This window comes from Marmota flaviventris, chromosome 11 (assembly GCF_047511675.1).
Source record: "Marmota flaviventris isolate mMarFla1 chromosome 11, mMarFla1.hap1, whole genome shotgun sequence".
In the NCBI taxonomy this organism is placed as follows: Eukaryota; Metazoa; Chordata; class Mammalia; order Rodentia; family Sciuridae; genus Marmota; species Marmota flaviventris.
The window spans coordinates 102,222,099-102,242,057 of record NC_092508.1 but is presented as its reverse complement, the minus strand read 5'-3'; the positions used below and the strand labels follow the sequence as shown (position 1 = coordinate 102,242,057).

Here is a 19,959-nt window from a genome sequence, read left to right as displayed (position 1 = left end):
ATAGTATTTCTTAGTATAGACACACTACAAGTTATTAAGCTAAGTTCCCATTAATGGGCATGTAAATGGATTCTTGTTTTCTTTGTTAAATTTTTTAATTTGTTCTTTTTAGATATAAATGACAGTAGAGAGTATTTTAAAATATTATACATACATGGTGTACAACTTATTCTAGTTAGGATCACATTCTTGTGGTTTTTCATGATGTGGATTTTCACAGGTTGCATATTCACATATGAACATAGAAAAGTTATGTCTGATTCATTCTACTGTATTTCCTATTCCCATCCCCCTCCCTTCCCTTCTTTTTCCTTTGTCTAATCCAATGAATTTCTCTTCTTCCTTCCCCACCTCCTTATTGTGTGTTAGCATCCACACATCAGAGAGAACATTTGGCTTTTGTTTTTTGGGACTGGCTTATTTCACTTAGCAAGATAGTCTCTAGTTCTATCCATTTACTGGCAAATGCCATAATTTCATTCATCTTTATGGCTGAGTAATAGTCCATGTGTTTATATACCACATCTGTTGAAGGGCACCTAGGTCGGTCCCATAGCTTAGCTATTGTGAATTGAGCTGCTGTCAACATTGATGTGGCTGCATCACTGTAGTATGCTGATTTTAAGACCCTTGGGTATAGACTGAGGAGTGGGATAACTTGGTCAAATTGAGGTTCCATTCCAAGTTTTCTGAGGAATCTCCATACTGCTTTTCATAGTGGTTGTACCAATTTGCAGTCCCATCAACAGTGAATAATGGTGCCTTTTCCCTCAACATCCTTGCCAACATTTACTTATATTCTTGATAATTGCCATTCTGACTGGAGTTAGATAGAATCTCAGTATTGTTTTAATTTACCTTTCTCTAATTGCTAGAGATGTTGAACATTTTTTCATGTATTTGTTTGTTGCATTTCCTCTTCTGTGAGGTGTCTGTTCAGTTCCTTTGCCCATTTATTGATTGGGTTAATTTTTTTTTGATGTTAAGTTTTTTGAGTTCTTTGCTCTATCTGGGGTGCAGATGGCAAGGAATTTTTTCCAATCTGTAAATTCTCTCTTCAGGTATTTGATTATTTCCTTTGCTGTGAAGAAGCTGTTTAATTTGATACCATTGTTACAATCTATGAGAGAACATTCTCGTACTTACTCTTTTCTGTACATATACAAGTGTTTCTCCAGGGAGAAGCTCAGACAGGGAATTGCTGGGTCAAAGTATATTCACATTTCACATTTTAGTATGTGCTACCAAATTGCGCTGTGGAATGTCTAAGGGAAATTATGCTATTGAATGTGCTTTTAAAATAATTTTATGTGTCCTCAATCCCCAACCCCTGGAGATTATGACATACTTCTCCATTTCTCTGAGAATCGTTGATTTATAATTCAGTATAAGCATAATCATTGTGTTTTCTCAACCAGAGAAATCTACATTTAAAGGCTTACTTCTAATTGTGGAATAAAGCAAGTTAGTTTCTGTTGAAGTAATTTCAGGCACCAGTGAGCAAGGAAGGGAGGAATTTTGGGGTGTGCAAGTTATTCTGTGCCCCTGAAACTCCTCTGGCCTGGTTGCTGGCTATGCTGTGAGGCATACATAAGACTCTGCTGTCCTGTGTTGGCTGGGGAAACAAAATACTTGGGGGAGCTGTGTCCACACCTAAGGCTCGGCTCAGAATGAGAATGCTCTCTGTTTCCGGTTCTCTGCAGAAGACTAGAGTGGACCTGGCAGAAAGGAGGCCTTAAAGACTCATGTTTGAAGAGCCCAGAGCCACTGGAGCAGACAGTCTTGCAGTCTTACAGTCTTGCTCTAAATCTTGAGAGTTCCAGCAGGAGAGGAAGGATGTCTCCACGTTGGACAGGTGTGAATGCCAACCATGACTCTGCCCTCGAGAACTTTCTAGTTGTCTCTGAGCCTGTTGTCTGTTCGATGGGATGATGTTAAGATCATCTGTCAGAGCTGCATGTGAAGGGTGTCAGCCTGCCCCTGGGAGACTGGCGGGGCCACAGGCTGAGGCCATTGGAAAAGACGCTGGAAAGCAGACTACGAGGGCGGCCAGGGAGGAACCAACCATGACCAAGATGTCAGCATGGGGCAGCAATAAGCCCTGGGGGGACTGGTCACCTGGTTTAGGGTGGGCTGGTTCATGAAGGGCTCAGGAGTTGTGCATGAGGATGGATGGGGTTGGGGCTGAGCTGTCGAATAAACAAGAATGCAGACAAGTTCCACAGAAACTCCGAAAAATGGATCTTGACTTCATCCCATTAAGCAGAAAACTGGCTCAGAGGTGGCCAAAGAGTTCTCCCGGGCAGAGCCATGGTTTGCTTTATGTCTGATTGGGAGACGCATGCTCAGTCCCAGGGAGAGAAGGGTGCTGCAGATATCTGTCTGCCAGAATATCTGTGCTGTTGGATGCAGTGTGAGGCTCTGTGGCATGTGTGGCCACTCAGCATGTGTTTGGTGAGTGACTGAGTGAACCAAGAGCAGGAAGAGCTCCCAGCCATGAGGAGGCAACACCTCCATGGGGAATAGCTGAGGACTGTGGCTGGAAGCAGTGGGGTATGCAAAGCCCATAAGCACAACCAGGGATTAAAGAGGGAAGAGAGGTTCATTACTTGCAGCTAGTAAAGAGCACACTGGGAATGATTCCCAGAGCAGTGTCCCTCTGAGCAAACGAAGCAAGGGCTTTTACTGGGGAAACTCATATATTTGTGCAGGACAGACTCCTTATCCCACAGAGAGGTGGGTACATCCCTGAGCATGCTCAGTTCCCCATCCTGCTGTTCCATCCTTTGCATTTGCAAAAAAAGGTGGATGGGAACAGCTCTGGGGTGGGGGAGAATTTAGTAACGCAATGAGCAAATTTCATTGTAGGCCACTTAAAAGTGGAGGTGGGGAGACAGGGTGACTTGGCTATTTTACCTGGTAGAAACCAGCTAAACCAGGTTAGCTTCCCTGGTGGCCTTATTTCAAACACAAAAAGCAACTTACAGTCATTTAAAGGGGCCTCAACTTTTTCCTGTAAGGTCAGGTGAGTGTCCCTGAAACCACTTGCCTATTGGCTAATAGGACCTCCCTCATATCTAAAAAGCTCAACTTGAAATTCTTCTCCAGGGAGAGCGTTGTGGACACAAAGCCCACTCATGAAATGCCCCTGTGTTCTCACAAGGGTGGCTAATCTCACATGGGAGACAGAAGGGGGGTTGGGGCTTCCACACACCATTAGGGACAGAGCTGGGGGGCTCTGCTGAGGCAGGTGTTGTAGAGTCCTGAGAACTAAGACCATGTGCCTCCTTTTCCCTGGGTGGGATGAGAGTTAGTCCTGAAACAACGTTGACAGCTCTTCTCCCGCTTCTTTTCCTCGTTTTCCCTGGTCCTGCCACCTGTCACCTGCTTCTGCTCCTCTAAAGGTCTCCTGTGAGCCATGTGCTATATACCCCCATTACTGCTCCATGAGCAGGATCACGAGGATGCAGTCAGTTCCCAGAGGAGGAACAGGAGGCTCAGAGGGCTAGGTCAAGTTTCTGGAGCAATCACAGTTGATACGGACTGCATGACCTTTCACTCTCCCTCCACCCGATTGTGGAAGTTTAGAATTTTCTGGAAATCCATGATTGACTTCTGGGTTCTGAGATGCAAGGAAACCCTCCTAGATGAGGGGCCTCCACTGCCTGCCCGTGATGGTGAAATATATTACCCGCGAGCTCTCTGCTGGACCTTGGTGATAAATCACATTTACAGCCTCATGTCCAGTGACTCTATGAATAAATGACTGCATCAAATTTTCCACTATAAATCCCTAATGCATGCATTCACTTTCAGAAGAGAAAGCTGGCTTCTGGCTCAGAATAGGGTCTCAAAGATCAGACATTGGAAAATTCTCTTCGAGAAGACTAGAGAATAATAATGGCCTAGTGCTCACCAGAACTCCCGGCTCAGGGTGTCAGGACGGTGAGTGTTCACCTTTTGCTCTTGTCACCCCCAGGCACTGAGAGAGAACATCTGGCTGCCATCTGATAGCTAGTTTCCTTGGACTGGGTCTGATACACACATGTATTTACATTGTATTGACTAAACTCTTCAAGATACCATTACTTCTCCTATGTTACCTAACATGGAGAGAACTGAGGTTTGGGGAGGAGCACTACTTTGCTCAAAGTCAGAGCTAATCAGAGCAGGATCCAAGACTTGGTCAGGTCTGGCTCTGAAGGATGCACTTCATCCACCAAACCTTGAAGCTTCCCTGAAGGTCTGTTGATTTTCTGTGCCTTTTGGATAGTTTCAAGTTCTCCATAAAGGTCACAGGTACTTGGAGGGAAGGGAACTAACATTTATTGAGTGTCTACTATGTACTTTCCACACATTCTTTACTTTTCCTTATGAGAACCCTGTGAAATAGGTCACAGAGCTACTTCATAAATAAGAACAAACGCTTCAAGGGGGAAAAGGGTTAGAAGCCAGAGAGTTTCAGAATTGCTACAAATTTATTTTTAAATGTATATTTCAAAGGTAAAGATGAGTTTTAATCATGCTGAGTGTGACAGTTATGGGCTGAAAGTAGTAGACGAATCACCAAGGAAATCCTGAACAGCACATTAAAAGCAAACCTAAATTTAAGAGTTCCTGGAGGGTCCCTCGCTGAGCAGTCACCCTCTAAAAGTGAACCAGAATCTCTATCCGATGAGTGGTTAGCTGCTTGGTGGACAGTCTATGGGCTCCTAGGCTGCCCACACAATTGAAGTTTTCCTTATGCCCTAACATTGGTCTCAATTATAAGGAAATTAGAACAATCATAGTCTTTGTGATGCAAACTATGTTTCCTGATAAGTGAGTTTCCCATCCTCCAGCCTATGTGGGAAACTACACAGCCATGCTACTCTCTGGGCCTCCACTTCCTGTCTGGAAGCAACCGCTTGCTTAATGCTTTGGTCTGAGGCTTGCCACAGGCTTTTCCGGTAGGTGCTTGCCAAAATGGTCTCTGTGTCCCAGTGAGCACTAGTCTCCTGGCGATGGGGAGATGGTTTTGAAGGCAGCTTGCCATTTCTGTCTCTGCCCTTTTCCCACTTTGCTCATTCATTTCCATTACCCTTTGTCATATGAGTGCCAATTGAAAAGAAGAAGAAGAAGAACAAAAAAATCCACCCCAAACTCTCTTGCTCTCTCTGCCCTCAAGATAATGTGATTAAATGGGGCAGAACTGGCCGCCAGCTACACCAATAATATCTTGAAATTTTGCTCTTAACCGATTAGAAAACACAATGTCTCCGAAGAGAATGGGCTCATTTATCACATCTCTCCAGAATGTCGGCCCTAGCCTGGGCCACGAGCAGAACTCACTGCAGAGAGAGGACAGGGTGAGGGAAGACCCCACGTGCCTGGTGGAAGCAGAGATTCTGCTTTTTCTGCTCAGCAATTAATCTCCTTTGGCTCCGCTAAATTAGAGCACAGGCAGCACAACTCTGGAGTGGAAACTCAAGGGGGACTGGGTCCTAGAATGGAACAGACACCAACCTTGCCAAGGACCCTAAAAGTCCCAGAAAGGCCCACACATATGGCCCATCTGTGCTGCTTGTGGCACCAGGGGGCCCGAGGCACAGTGGCATCTTGTGCCTATGCGCTTGAGGAACAGGGAGAGGATCCTATTCTCTCGATATCCACCAATTTTTTCCTGCTTTCTTCATTGTTCTCCGCACCTTTGGGTAAAGAGCACACACATCTGCTAACTTCAGTGTGCCAACTCCCCTTCTGTCTCTGATTGATCCTGCGCCCTGTCTCCCATCCTTGATTAAGCTTGTTCACATGGGTTTCTTTCTGCCCTGACACATCATACTGGTTCCAGCTTTCACCCCTGAAATTCCCTGACTAGTTTATTCTGTCCCTGGGTCATCATGTGCCTGATTCCTTGTCATTCAGGATGCAAGTCATCTTTGCAGAAAGACCTCCTGGCCTTGGCCGCTTGACATAAGCTACATACTCTCCTTCCAGGCTCAGTATCTGTTCCAGCACATGCTATCTAAGGTTTCTTTGCTTAATATCTTGCTTGATAGTCTCATCCTTCTAGAATATCAGCTCCTTGAGAGCAGAATTGCCACTGGTTTGTTTGTTGCATACACCCAACCTCTAGAATAGTTCCTGGCACAAGCTAGGGCTCAGCAATGTCTATTGAATGTGATTGCATTCTGGGTACAAGGCTGGTTGACATGGCTCCAGGTGGAGTGAGACACAGGACCCAGGGCTGGGGTGTGACTCAGTGGCAGAGCACTTACCAAGCATGAACCACACCAATGCTCTGGGATGGACCCCTCACTACCTAGAGAGGAGGAGGATCTGGAGCTACACTAATCTTGTTTTAAGCACTTTCCTCCCTATCCCCAAAGAAGGTTCTGGGCTCCAGGAAGGACATTCTTGTTGAGGCAGGAGAGTAGAAGATGGAGGCTGGAAGGATATCTTAGGCCTGTAGAAAACAGCAGTAGAGAAACTATCTGGTTTTGACAGTCGGTCAAGGAGGAATGAAAAAAAAAAATGGCTTGGGATTTATGGTAATTAGATGTGAAACTTAAGAGTGATTGGACACAAGTTTTCACTTCATTTGCATATGGCCCTACTAATCTGCTGGAGCCATGTGCTCATAGACAGTATGTAAGAACCAAATTCAGCCCTCTCCGCCTCCCAGTGTTGCTGGGTGAGCCCATCACCCCTGTCTTAGGCAGTGTATAAATCGTTTCAATAAATCCTCTTTTCATTGCTGGGCCTGCTTGGCTTAGGAAGTTGCCTGTGGTTCTCCTTTGTTCCTAACATTGCCCTGTTCACTCTCCTCCTCCTCCTCCTCCTTCCTTTTTTTTTTTTTTGGATTTAATAAAGTTTTATTTTTCCAAATGTACAGTTGATTGGACCTGTTCATGCATCTTCACCAGAACCTGGGGCATCTCCACCCTTGGTATTTGTGGTATAAATCACTTGAGCTCTTTCCTTTGAAATCAGGATGGTTAAGTCCTTTCCTGGGGAGCTCCTCAAGGACTGCTCTGGCCAGGGAATCTCGAATCTTCGGTCTCTCTGAGAAGAGACCACAGCTGGGGTTATAAGGTCGTAGTTGAGAACTTCCATACAAAGTTTGTCCTAAGTAGCTTTGTCAAACAAGGCTAGATTGGTGAGCTTGTCCCGAACTTTGTCTTTGGACCAGTTCTTGTGTTTGGCTTTGCCCCCAGATTTGCTTACTGGCTTCCTGTCTTTCTTGGGCTACTTTCTGGCATCTTCTTCTCGTCATCTTTGGGTGGCATTGTGAAGCTTGGAAAGCAGCAGCAGCTACTGGAGTCTCATCAAGATGTCTGATAAACAAACAAATGAACAAAAGTCACTCTTCTTCTTTCTGCCCCTTGTACTTCCTTTCCTGTGAAGTCAAGTTTCAAGCTTGCTGAATGATTTCCCAGAGAGCTGAGCAGAGAGCCAGGTGGAGCATCCCTAAGTAGTGAGACTTCCCTTTCACTGTCCGTCTTTTTGCTCCAAACATGCGAATGACTGACACGTGATGAGTCTTAGTCCATGACGTGTGGAACAACAGCCTCTTCTTGGTTGTCTGGTCTAGATGTCACTTGAGCCTCCTGCCTCCTAAGGATGTGGTTGAACCTGGCTGATCCCAACTTCTCCGAGGTCTGGCAACCCAAAGTCCTCCTCCCCGCTGTCTGCACGGTCCATGATTCCTCCCTGTCTTGGCAATCTGGGCATCTGAAGTGGACCTCGACTCTGCCCTAGCCCTCTAGATGCAGAGCTCTTTCTAAAGCCACTTGCACCCAGCCCTTCCTGTTTTCTGTACACATCCTCTGGCAATTTGGGGGTCACGAGGAGGAGGTGTCTTGTTGGCAGCTTACTCCTATCTACTCATTTTCTCCTCTTCCTCCTTTTTTTTGGGTCCCCTCTACTGACCCTTTTAAACCAATACATCTCCCCCTTCGTCTTGTGCATCACAGCTTTGGCCAATACAGGAGGTTCCTTTTTAGATGGATGCCAACTCACCCACAATCAATTTTCCAGATGATCAAAATCCAGATTTATAAAGTGGCGTTGTCGATTTTCTGGGGTGTCTGTAGGCAAGTTATATGTCAGGGTTGTGCGCATTTCACGTTCCAGGGGCCGAGCCCAATTCCAGTGACCAATGGGTCAGATACGACATGAGTGGAGCAGAGCTTTGGTTTGGATATGGTTTGGGTGTGTCCCCTAAAGGTTGGGACATGGTGATATTAAGGGGCAGTAGAACATTTAAGAAGTGGGGCAGAGGGGAAGAGGAAGGTGGTAAGGTCTTTGGGGGCATCACCCTGAGATTAAGTAGGAGATTAAGGCTGGTCAAATGGAGTGACTTCTTGCAGAGTGAGTTTTATCAAAAGAGAAAGACTGACTCTGCACACTTTCTGGCTCCCTTTCTCTCCATGTGACCTCTTCTACATAAGCTTTGTCATGGTTTGGAAGTAAAGTGACCCTTAAAAGCTCATGTGTGAGACGATGCCAGAAGGTTTGCAGGAGAAATGATTGGGTTATGAGAACCTTAACCCGATAGGTAAATTAATCCCTAGATAGTGGTCAATTGAGTGGTCAATGAAGTGGTCAATGAAGACGGGTGGGGTGTGGCTGGAGGAGGTGAGCATTAGGGGCGTGCCTTTGGGGTATATATTTTATATCAGGTGAGTGGAATCTCCCTTTCTCTGCTTTCTGATCATCATGTGAGCTGCTTCCCTCCACCACTCTCTTCGGCCATGATGTCCTGCCTCACCTTGAGCCCCAAGGAATGGAGCCAGCCTTTTATAGACTGAGATCTCTGAAACCATGAGCCCCCAAATAAACTTTTCCTCCTCTAAAATTGTTCTTATCAGGTTTTTTAGTCACAGCAGTGAAAAAGCTGACTAAAACATGCTTCCACCATAAAGCTATCTTCTACGGAGCCTTCACCTGAGCTTACACTTTCAGCTGCCTCTATAACTATGAATTAAACAAACCTCTTTTCTTTTTAAAGTACCCAGCCTCAGCTTTTCTGTAATAGCAAAAGAAAGCAGATGAATACAGGTGGTTTAACATCTACTGATTGCTACTGTCTTCTGATTGCATACTTAGGCCCAAGTCAGACTACTGGATTTTATGTCTACAGTTACATAGCACTCCTGTTTCTTTGTGGCAGGCAGAAAACACCATGTACAAACAAAACAAAACAAAACAAAACAGAAACCCTCTATCCATAAAACAGAGAAAACTGAACTAGTGTCAAATGGTGAAAGAGCAAAGCCATCGTTTCATGTCTGCAGTATTAAACAGTTCTGACAAGTAACTACCTGTAGTGTGAACCATAATTGAAATATGCATTATTGTAATATCTTAATAATTTTTTAATTTAAGTGATAAAAGGCAGTGCACTGAGTGAAAATAGGATAGAAGACAGAAATTTTGTCCCATAAACACAGGAGGCATTGTACAACACCTGAAACCTGAGAATATAAGACATTCTTATCCCTGCAGATTAAGAAAGCCAAATTATGGAAAAAGCTGCTTCTATACTTAATTTTGGTAGGATGCGGAGAAATGGCGTGCCAAACTGCTGAGGATCAGTTTTACAGTGTACGTCTGACGGTTCTGGGCAGATTGGTCATTCAGTGAATTAAACATTCAACAATTTGTGTTTTGGAGAATTAACTTTCTCTGAATCAGCTTTTGGCAAATTTGCTACAGCCCACAGCTCTCTATCCCAAGTGGCTTATTAAGACATTTCTTCTGAGCAAGGACAGTGCGGTCCCAGTAGAGCCATCCTGTGAGAGCAATCTTCACCTACTTCTTTAAAGAGCTGGCTTTGCTGTCCTTATTGTTTTTGGCTGGTCCCTTATCAGGCTGAACTTGAGCCTTCCTGATGAGGCTTTTTAGAGTTGCGCCCTGGGGACACACACCTCCTGACCTCCGGGGTACTAATGCCTCTCCTGTGAACCTTCTTGTTTTGTAAGATAGCATTCTCTCCTCTTTTACAGGAAACTTGGAATTTTAGGCTGAGAATTTCATTGCTTTTAGCTTCTCACTTGTCCTGAGCCATGGGGTCATATTGGTCTTTTAAAGGAATAAAAACACCTCTTTCCTCAAAGTCTGGGATGGATGCCTTGTCTCATGGGCATTACCATCCACCCCTATCAAGATCATCTAGCTTGACATTGTCACTTCTTCTCTCTCTCTCTCTCTTTTTTTTTTTTTTAATTTTTGGTGGTGGTGCTGGGGATTGAACCCAGGGCCTTGTGCATGAGAGGCAGGAACTCTACCAACTGAGCTAAAGCCCCAGCCCTTGTTACTTCTTCTTAAGGTGATCACCACTTGGATATCACAGCTTGCTTTTTCTTGCCAATAGGAATTAGATGGCCTGGCTCCTCGTGGGCTCCTTTGTCTGCATCAATGTGGCCCTGGCTGGGGTCTTGGATGGAGCCAGGGTTGGGCTTCAGGACAGCAGCTTGGCTGGGTCCCCTCCTGCCCTGTCAGCTAGAAGCCTGTGCTGGGAAAGCCTTTGTTGGAGGGTCCGGCCTGGTGGCCTGCAGGAGGTGACTTTGTTTCTCTCCCTCTGCCCTCCATAGCAGGCTGTCCCCTGTCCCTCCTTCAGACCTCCTTCTCTATAGCACCAGGGTTCCCAGGAGGCCCCCCTATTGTTAAGTACAGACACACCGAGTTTTACAGATGAATAGAATTTAAAGAAAATTCTGCCTATAAATTTCTTCCACTTCATTCAATATTTATCGAGTGCTCACTGTGCGCCCAGCACGGTGTTCCATGCTGTGAGAGACACAAGAGAAGACGCTGGATTCAGATCAAGGAGAGATATCACTCAGTGGGGACATGAGATGAGTGCACGAGGGAGTGGGACGTGTAGAATGGGAATGGATTCAGAGCCACAGGCAAAGGTATAGTAAACATCGAGGGGTCCAGAGAGGGGTCCAGGGATCATGGGGCTTCAGTGGAGGAGGGGATTGTATTTAAACTGGGTTTTGAATGACAGAAAGGAGGAAGGGTCTCCAAACAAACAGGGAAGGGTAGAATGGCCTGAATAATCTTGCAGAGGCAGGAATGAGCATGTCAGGCCCACATGAAGGACAGCGATGGGTGGGAAAGGACCAGGGGGCAGAAAGCAATTGGCTCTGTGCAAATAGTTCTTTTACAGTGATTTGGCAGTAATGATGATTGTGCTGAACATGCGTCAGTATGTTTTGGCAAATTTTGGTAGCATTTGAACGTATTTAGGTTGGTTTTATAACAACTTGTCTGTCCTTGAGAATTTTCTTGATCTTTTTTTTTTCCAGAATTTTATTTTCCCTTACAGTTTTTTTTTCCCTGTGTATTTAATTTGTAGCCATTCAGTCCCTCTTCTGTGCTCTTTATAACAGGGACGATTCGGATCACTGTAAATGCCTAATGGGATTAGCCAGAAAAATCTATGAGACGAAAATGGATGCACATCCCCATGTAAGAAAAGGTCTGGAAGAATAGACTCTAAGGTGGTGTATTGATTGATTGTCTTGGAGTGGGTGGAATTATGGGTAATCTTTCTTTTTCTTTTTGCTTCTCTGTACTTTTACATTTCTTTTACAGGAACAGATTGCATCTGTAAAAGGAAAAACAACCCGAAACCCAATCAGAAAAAATAAATTGCAAAAGGAAATTATATGGAATTTTTCAGGGTTTGGATTTCCTTGTCAAAGTTTTGAATTAATTTAAAGCCAATTATGTTTGCTCTGCTGCTTTGGCCATGCTTTCAGTTTTTGTCCACCATTTGAAGGATTTAAAACTTGCATTCTGGCCAGCTTGCTTCCAGCCAAATTGTTTTCTGCCCAGACCCCAGGGGTTGTGATGGACAGCCGGAGCGAGCAGCCAGGCATGGACAGAGCAGGCGGCCACCTATGTGATGTTATTTGAAAGGCACAGACTTTTCTGTTCAGCCTTAGCAGGACTCAATCTTGCAGCGCATCAGAATCACCAGGGGAGCTTTCAAAATCTACAGTTGCCCAGAGATCCAGATCCATTAGTATTTTGGGGCATTAGTATTTTTAAGAAGTTACCCAGAGGATTCCAATATGTAGCCAGGGATGAGAACCACCGAGATAATATATTTCTTTCTGGCCCTCCTTTCAACCTCACCCCTGGGTTAAACCATTTCTCCTTCTGTTGGGTGAGTTTCTCCAACAGGGCTGCGGAGATGTTTATGTAGAATCATCTGGGAAGCCTGCCCACCGTGCAGAACCTGGGTCTCATTCCAGATCTACTGAATCAACATCTTTGATACTGGACCCAAGAATCTGAACTTTGATTAGCTCTTCAGTAATTCTCCTGTGCTCTCTTTGAGAATTTGAGAACCAACTCTAGTCTTGTGCTTTTAACTGGCTCCTACTTCTCTTTTGGTTCCCACTCCATTTCTACATAGAGCATTGATTTTGTCAGTCATTTTTGAGATTAGCATTTCTAAAGCCCAGATTTACATTGGGTAACCACTTTTCTCCTAGAACAGATTATACCATAATCTAAAGCTGTATAAATTAGGCCGAAATCTATTTTAAGATTAATGCATCCATTTTATAATTGAAGCCATCAAAGATATTTATTCATTAGAAAAGTAATTATGTAGTTATTATAAAAAATTTGGAAATAGGGAAATTTTGGAAAAATTGGAAATTGGAATAATGAAATCACTCTTATTTCTACCACTCAAGGAATACTGTCTATAATTGGATACATTTCCTTTTTTAATATATAGAACTGCTTTTTTTAAAAAAAATACTAAAGTGGAAAGTGGGAAATTACAGGCTTTTTTTTGATAAATTGACTTCAGTTATTGAAAGTAAGTTATAATTACATTTAACTAGAGGCTTTGTGGATATCCTCTGTTGTGTTATAATTGTTTTTCTCAGTCACATAGGGGAACCCTCTTACTTCAGTTCCCATCAACATATGGAAGATGAAGAGCAAGGTGGGCACAGGTTTTTCAGTGACAAGAATCCTTGCCATGCCACCACCAGATAATGAGACGAAGGGAAGTTCATCTATTTAATCGGTTTGGACACCATGTTTGTTACAGAAGGCTGTGATTTGTTCTTTTAAGTTATAAAATATGTTGGTTAGGGGAAATAATTGAATTGCTTGCTTAAGCTGTAAAATATGTCGTCTTATAGGTGTTAATTTAAATACTGGTGTATGTACTGAGTGGGTTCTATTGTTGGTTATATATTCTCAGAGGCTTGGTGATTTGTTCATAGAGATAAGCTAACTACAAAAAATAAAAAACAAAACTCTCTACTTTCAGTTCTTGCTTGTGCTGCATGTCCACTATGGCAGGGGGTCCTGGGTTGGTTCCTCTTCACTCAAGGGTCCAGTGTTCACAGATAGCAACATCTCCATTTGTCAAAACTGGGGAAAGAAAAGATGGAAAACCACACTGGCTCTGTTTGTTTGTGTTATTATTTGGTGCTGGGGATTGAACTTAGGAATTCTTTACCACTAATCTATATCCCAAGCACTTTTAATTTTTTTTTCTTTTTTAAATTTTAAGACAGGGTCTCCCCAAGTTACTGAGGGCCTCACTGAGTTGCTGAGGCTGGCCACAAATTTGTGATCCTCCTGCCTCAGCCTCCTGGGTTGGTGGGATTACAGGTGCGGGCCACTATGCTAGGCTTACATTGACTTTTAAATACTGATTGTTTAAGTTAATGAAATTATATGACAGCAGAATAAATTTTGATTCATTGTACACAATCACAGCACAACTTTTCATTTCTCTAGTTGTACATGATGTAGCGTTGCACCATATGTGCATTCATACATGTACCTGGGGTAATGATGTCCATTTCATTCCGCCATCTTTCCTGCCCCCATGCTCTCTCCCCACTTCTCCCTCCCCTTTTCCCAAAGTTCCTCCATTTTCTCCCTCCCCTTATGGATCAGCATCCATTTATCAGCGAGAACATTTGGTCTTTGGTTTTTGGGATTGGTTTACTTTGCTTAGCATGATGTTCTCCAACTCTGTCCATTTACCCGCAAATGCCATAATTTTATTCTCTTTTAATGCTGAATAATATTCCATTGTGTAGATGGAATGCCACAGTTTCTTTATCCATTCATCTATTGAAGGGCATCTAGGTCACTTCCACAGTTTAGCTATTGTGAATTGAGCTGCTATAAACATTGATGTGGCTGGGTTACTATAGTATGCTGATTTTAAGTCCTTTGGGTATAGACCGAGGAGTGGAATATCTGGGTCAAGTGGTGGTTCCATTCCAAGTTTTCTAAGGAATCTCCATACTGCTTTCCAGATTGGTTGCTCCAATTTCCTGTTTCACCAGCAATGTAAATACTGGTATTTTGACCACAGCAAGTGGATCATGATCTCCACTGTGCTTGGAAGTGGAGGCTGAACCACCTGTCAATGAAAACTAGTATGTTTACTACCCTAGGGCCTCACTGTCTTTACAGACTGCAAATAACTGTAGTGCCTCTGGAAGGCTCAAGTCCGTAAGTGCCAATGCTTGTTCTGTATTTGGGGTTCATTCCTGTCTTTTTAATTTAATTTCTTCATAAGGGACTTGGTGTGTTTTAAACATCATCACCTTCCTGACCATGTTTTGTCAAATGTCAATATCCTTCCAAGTAAGTATGAAAGTTACTTCTCCCTGAAACAGAAGGGAGTCCCGAGGAAGAGGTGTTAGTCAGGAAAATATGGACAGCGATGTGGTAACTGGAAGCGGCTTCTCCTTTTCTCTGCCTGCTCAGAAAAGTCATGATTAGTTGTTAATTTCCCTCCAGCTTTCTGGATCCCTTGGTACTTTTCAGATTTTTCTATCCACATCTAACTGCTCTCACCTCTGCTCCAGCAATAGAAAGAAAATCCAGGGGGAAGATAATTTTTTTTAAAAAAGAGAATCATGCAATGACATCACTTCTATGTACTGTCTGAAACAGCTGGTCTCGTGGAGGTTGAGAGGGGAACAGTGGTTTCTGGAGGCAGGGAGAATGGGGATGAGGAGGGGGTGGAAAGAGGCTGGTTGATGGGTGCTGGGTTCCAGTTGTGTGGGAGGAGTGGGTTCTGGTGTTCTGTTGCACAGCAGGGTGATCACAGAGGATGAGAGTGTATTTCATAATTTAGAAAAGCTTGATGAGAGGATTTTGGATACCCAGATCATACCCAGATGATGAGTAATTGAGGAGACGGATATACTTATCTTGATTTGAAAACTACACGATGTTATGTGTATTGAAGCATTACATAGTATCCAATAAATGTGCACAACTTTTATGTGTCAATTTAAAAAAAATGAAACAAAAAGAAACATGCAATCATTTCATCCCTGAGACTCATTCCCACAGGGATCTGTGATCACTCATCCTAGCTGAAGACACCCCACTCGGCCTCAGAGAGTGACGACCTACCTGACTTCTACTTCAAATTCATGAGTATTCATGGGACTTTTGCTAGATGCGCCATTTTGCTGGGGAGGGGTCTTAGATGGTGAAGAATCGCTGTGATTCTCAGGAAACTTAAAATTCATAATAAACACCTTAATTATTTTGCGTCTCTAAAAAACCCAAAGCTTTAAATGTTTCAGTGAAAGAGTAGTACTGAGCAATAAGTATGTTTAAGTACAGTTTTAATTGGGAATTTTATATGATTCCATTTCTCTCCTCTCACAGCTTATCAATTAAACTCTTTTAACAATTTATTTAATGATCGCTATAGATGTGAAATATGCATTTATAACTAATCTAAATGTACTTTCAAATAATACCATGCTGCTGTGTATGAAGCCCAGGTCCTTTATAACAAAGAGTTCCCACCCCTCCCTCAGGTTCCTTATAGCATTGTGTTACATATGAGCCAAAGTGGCTGTTGGAGTGGATACTACTGTAAAATATCCTAGGGGGTACTTGGTGCTGTTGCTACACTCTTTTTTTTGTTTTGTTTTTACTGTTGTTACTATTATTGTTACCATTGTTACTATTATTACTTTGAACAAAGAATTATCAGATCAACTAAGAAAAATAAAAGATTGTGTTTTGCCGTCATTTTTCCTATTTCCAATGCTTGTCCTTTCTTCATGTAGATCCAAGTTTCTGACCTGTATCATCTTCTTTCTCTGAAGAATTTCTAACATTCTTTGCAAGGCAGATCTCCTGATGATGGATGAGAAAACAAACAAACAAACAAACAAATAAATGCATCTATCCTTCCCCGAGTGTTCTGCCCGCCAGGAAAAAAATGCTGTCACATTACTTATTGTCTTAGAAAATCTGTATTTCCACTTACTTTTGAAGGATAACTTTGCCAGGTTCAGAATTCTAGGTTGGCTGTGTTATCCTTTGAATACTTTGAATATTTCACTCCAGTCTTCTCGTTGGCATGGTTTCTGATGGGAAGTCTGTGGTAGTTCTCAAGGAGTGGTTCTCTCTCTCCTTTGTGGTGCTAGGGATGGAACCCAGGGCCTTGCACATGCTGGAGAATGCTCTACCACTGAGCTCCATCCCTAGCCTTGTGTGGTAATTCTATTTATTCCTTCATAGCAAAATGTCCCCTGCTCCCCATCCCTGTGATTTCTTTGAATATTTCTTCTGCGGTTTTCTGAAGCTTGAAGATGATGTTTCTAGTGTAGATTTTCTCATGTGTAGCCTGCTTGTCATTCCCTGAGCTTCTTGAATCTGTCTTTAATTTTGGAAAATTCCTGGTCATTATTACATCTAATGTTGCCACTGATCTATTCTCTTGTTCTTCTTGATTTGGGTATTGAAATTATGCATTTGTTATACCACTCAACATTGTCCCACAGTTCTTGGATAGTCTTTTGCATTTTTAAAATCATTTTTTCCCTTTGGATTTCTGTATGGGAAGTTCCTATGGACATGTCTCAAGCTTGTGGGTTCTTTCCTTAGTTATGCTTACTCTACCCATAAACCCTGTGTTGGTACATACCTGTAGTCCTAGTGACTTCAGAGGCTGAGGAAGGAGCATCACAAGTTCAGTCCTCAGCAACCTAGCAGGACAATCTCCAAAGTAAAATAGAAAGGGCTGGGGATGTAGCTCAGAGGTAGAGTTTCCCTTGGGTTTGATCCCCAGTAACACACACATATGCACACAAACAATCTTCTGTATTAGGGTTTTCCAGAGAATCAGAACCAATAGATAGATTTTCAGATTCGTATTGATTTATATATAATATATTCTATTGGTAATGTATATATATATTATATTATAATTATATAATATACTATATATTATATATTATATGGCTTTATATATCTTATTATGAACATAATATATAATTTGTAACATTAAAAATAATATGATATAGAATAATATAAGAATATAGTATCAATATATGATACACAATAAAATATTAATAAATATTAATGTAATATGTAATGTCTGTATTATTCTATTGTATATTATGTTATTATGTATAACATATAGTGGAATAAATATATATGCATTTGAGGTGATTCATTAGGTTGTGTACATGATCACATGGTCCCATGATAGCTCTTCAGGGTACAGAGCCAAAGAAACCAGTAGCTGCTCAGTCTAAGAAGCTGGAGCCTCAGAGCAAGAGAAACAGAGACCGAAGGCCAGAAAGCCCTTTGGAGAGCCACTGGTGCTAGTCTGTGTTTAAAGACTGAAGCACATACAACCACATTGTCCATGGCCAACAGTAGCAGCAAAAAATGCATCTGTTCCAGAAGAGCCAGGCCTGCATGTACCCAAGCTTCCCTCTTCCACTCCTTCCTTGAATCTGGGTCCCAACTTATTGGATGATGCCATCCCTGTTCAGGCTGGGTCTTCCTCACTTACTGCACAGACCCACAGGCCAGTCATCTCTGGAAACACCTTCAAAGACATACCCAGAAGGCACCTTACAGTTTAGTCAAGTTGATAAGTAAAATCAATTATCAAAACCCACAAAGGAATTCCTCATTTCTTTTTTCTTTTTTTGGTACTGGGGGCACTTAACCACTGAGCCACATCCCCATCCCTTTTTATATCTTATTTATAGACAGGGTCTCCCTAAGTTGGTTAGGGCCTTGCTAAGTTGCTGAGGCTGGATTCAAACTTTCGATCCTCATGCCTCAGCCTTCCCAGTTGTCGGAATTACAGGTGTACACTATCATGCCAAGCCTCTGTTACTCTTTTTGATTTCCAGTATTTCCTTTTTTTTTTTTGTACTGGGGATTGAATCCAGGGATGCTTTATCACTTCCCCAGTCCTTTCTTTTTCTTTTACTTTTTATTATTTTTATTTTTTTAATAATTTTTATTTTTGGTTGTTCAAAACATTATATAGTTCTTGATATATCATATTTCACACTTTGATTCAAGTGGGTTATGAACTCCCATTTTTACCCCGTATACAGATTGCAGAATCACATCAGTTACACATCCACTGATTTACATATTGCCATACTAGTGTCTGTTGTATTCTGCTGCCTTTCCTATCCTCTACTATCCCCCCTCCCCTCCCCTCCCCTCCCCTCTTCTCTATCTACCCCCTCTACTGTCATTCATTTCTCCCCCTTGTTTTTTTCCCATTCCCCTCACTTCCTCTTGTATGTAATTTTGTATAACCCTGAGGGTCTCCTTCCATTTCCATGCAATTTCCCTTCTCTCTCCCTGTCCCTCCCACCTCTCATCCTTGTTTAATGTTAATCTTCTTCTCATGCTCTTCTTCCCTACTCTGTTCTTAGTTACTCTCCTTATATCAAAGAAGACATTTGGCATTTGTTTTTTAGGGATTGGCTAGCTTCACTTAGCATAATCTGCTCTAATGCCATCCATTTCCCTGCAAATTCTATGATTTTGTCATTTTTTAGTGTTGAGTAATACTCCATTGTGTATAAATGCCACATTTTTTTAATCCATTCGTCTATTGAAGGGCATCTAGGTTGGTTCCACAGTCTTGCTATTGAGAATTGTGCTGCTATGAACATCAATGTAGCAGTGTCCCTGTAGTATGCTCTTTTTAGGTCTTTAGGGAATAGACCAAGAAGGGGAATAGCTGGGTCAAATGGTGGTTCCATTCCCAGCTTTCCAAGAAATCTCCATACTGCTTTCCAAATTGGCCGCACCAATTTGCAGTCCCACCAGCAATGTACAAGAGTACCCTTTTCCCCACATCCTCGCCAGTACTTGTTGTTGTTTGACTTCATAATGGCTGCCAATCTTACTGGAGTGAGATGGTATCTTAGGGTGGTTTTGATTTGCATTTCTCTGACTGCTAGAGATGGTGAGCATTTTTTCATGTACTTGTTGATTGATTGTATGTCCTCCTCTGAGAAGTGTCTGTTCAGGTCCTTGGCCCATTTGTTGATTGGGTTATTTGTTTTCTTATTGTTTAATTTTTTGAGTTCTTTGTATACTCTGGATATTAGGGCTCTATCTGAAGTGTGAGGAGTAAAAATTTGTTCCCATGATGTAGGCTCCCTATTTACCTCTCTTATTGTTTCTTTTGCTGAGAAAAAACTTTTTGTTTGAGTAAGTCCCATTTGCTGATTCTAGTTATTAACTCTTGTGCTATGGGCGTCCTATTGAGGAATTTTGAGCCCGACCCCACAGTATGTAGATTGGAGCCAACTTTTTCTTCTATCAGACGCAGAGTCTCTGATTTGATATCAAGCTCCTTGATCCATTTTGAGTTAATTTTTGTGCATGGCGAGAGAAAGGGATTCAGTTTCATTTTGTTGCATATGGATTTCCAGTTTTCCCAGCACAATTTGTTGAAGATGCTATCTTTTCTCCATTGCACGCTTTTAGCCCCTTTATCAAATATAAGATAGTTGTAATATTGTAGATTGGTTTCTGTGTCCTCTATTCTGTACCATTGGTCCACCCACCTGTTTTGGTACCAGTACCATGCTGTTTTTGTTACTATTGCTCTGTAGTATAGTTTGATACTATACCGCCTGATTCACACTTCCTGCTTAGAGTTGTTTT

General features: G+C 42.4%; 1 protein-coding gene and 1 pseudogene across 1 annotated transcript in view; one reads left to right on the top strand and one right to left on the bottom strand.

The window, feature by feature from the left end:
• The window catches only part of Tsn (translin), a 180,072-nt gene that overhangs the window by 135,114 nt on the left and 24,999 nt on the right, over positions 1–19,959 (top strand). The gene's annotated exons all lie outside the window — the stretch shown is intronic.
• Positions 6,892–7,271, bottom strand: LOC114093879 (small ribosomal subunit protein eS25 pseudogene; annotated as a pseudogene).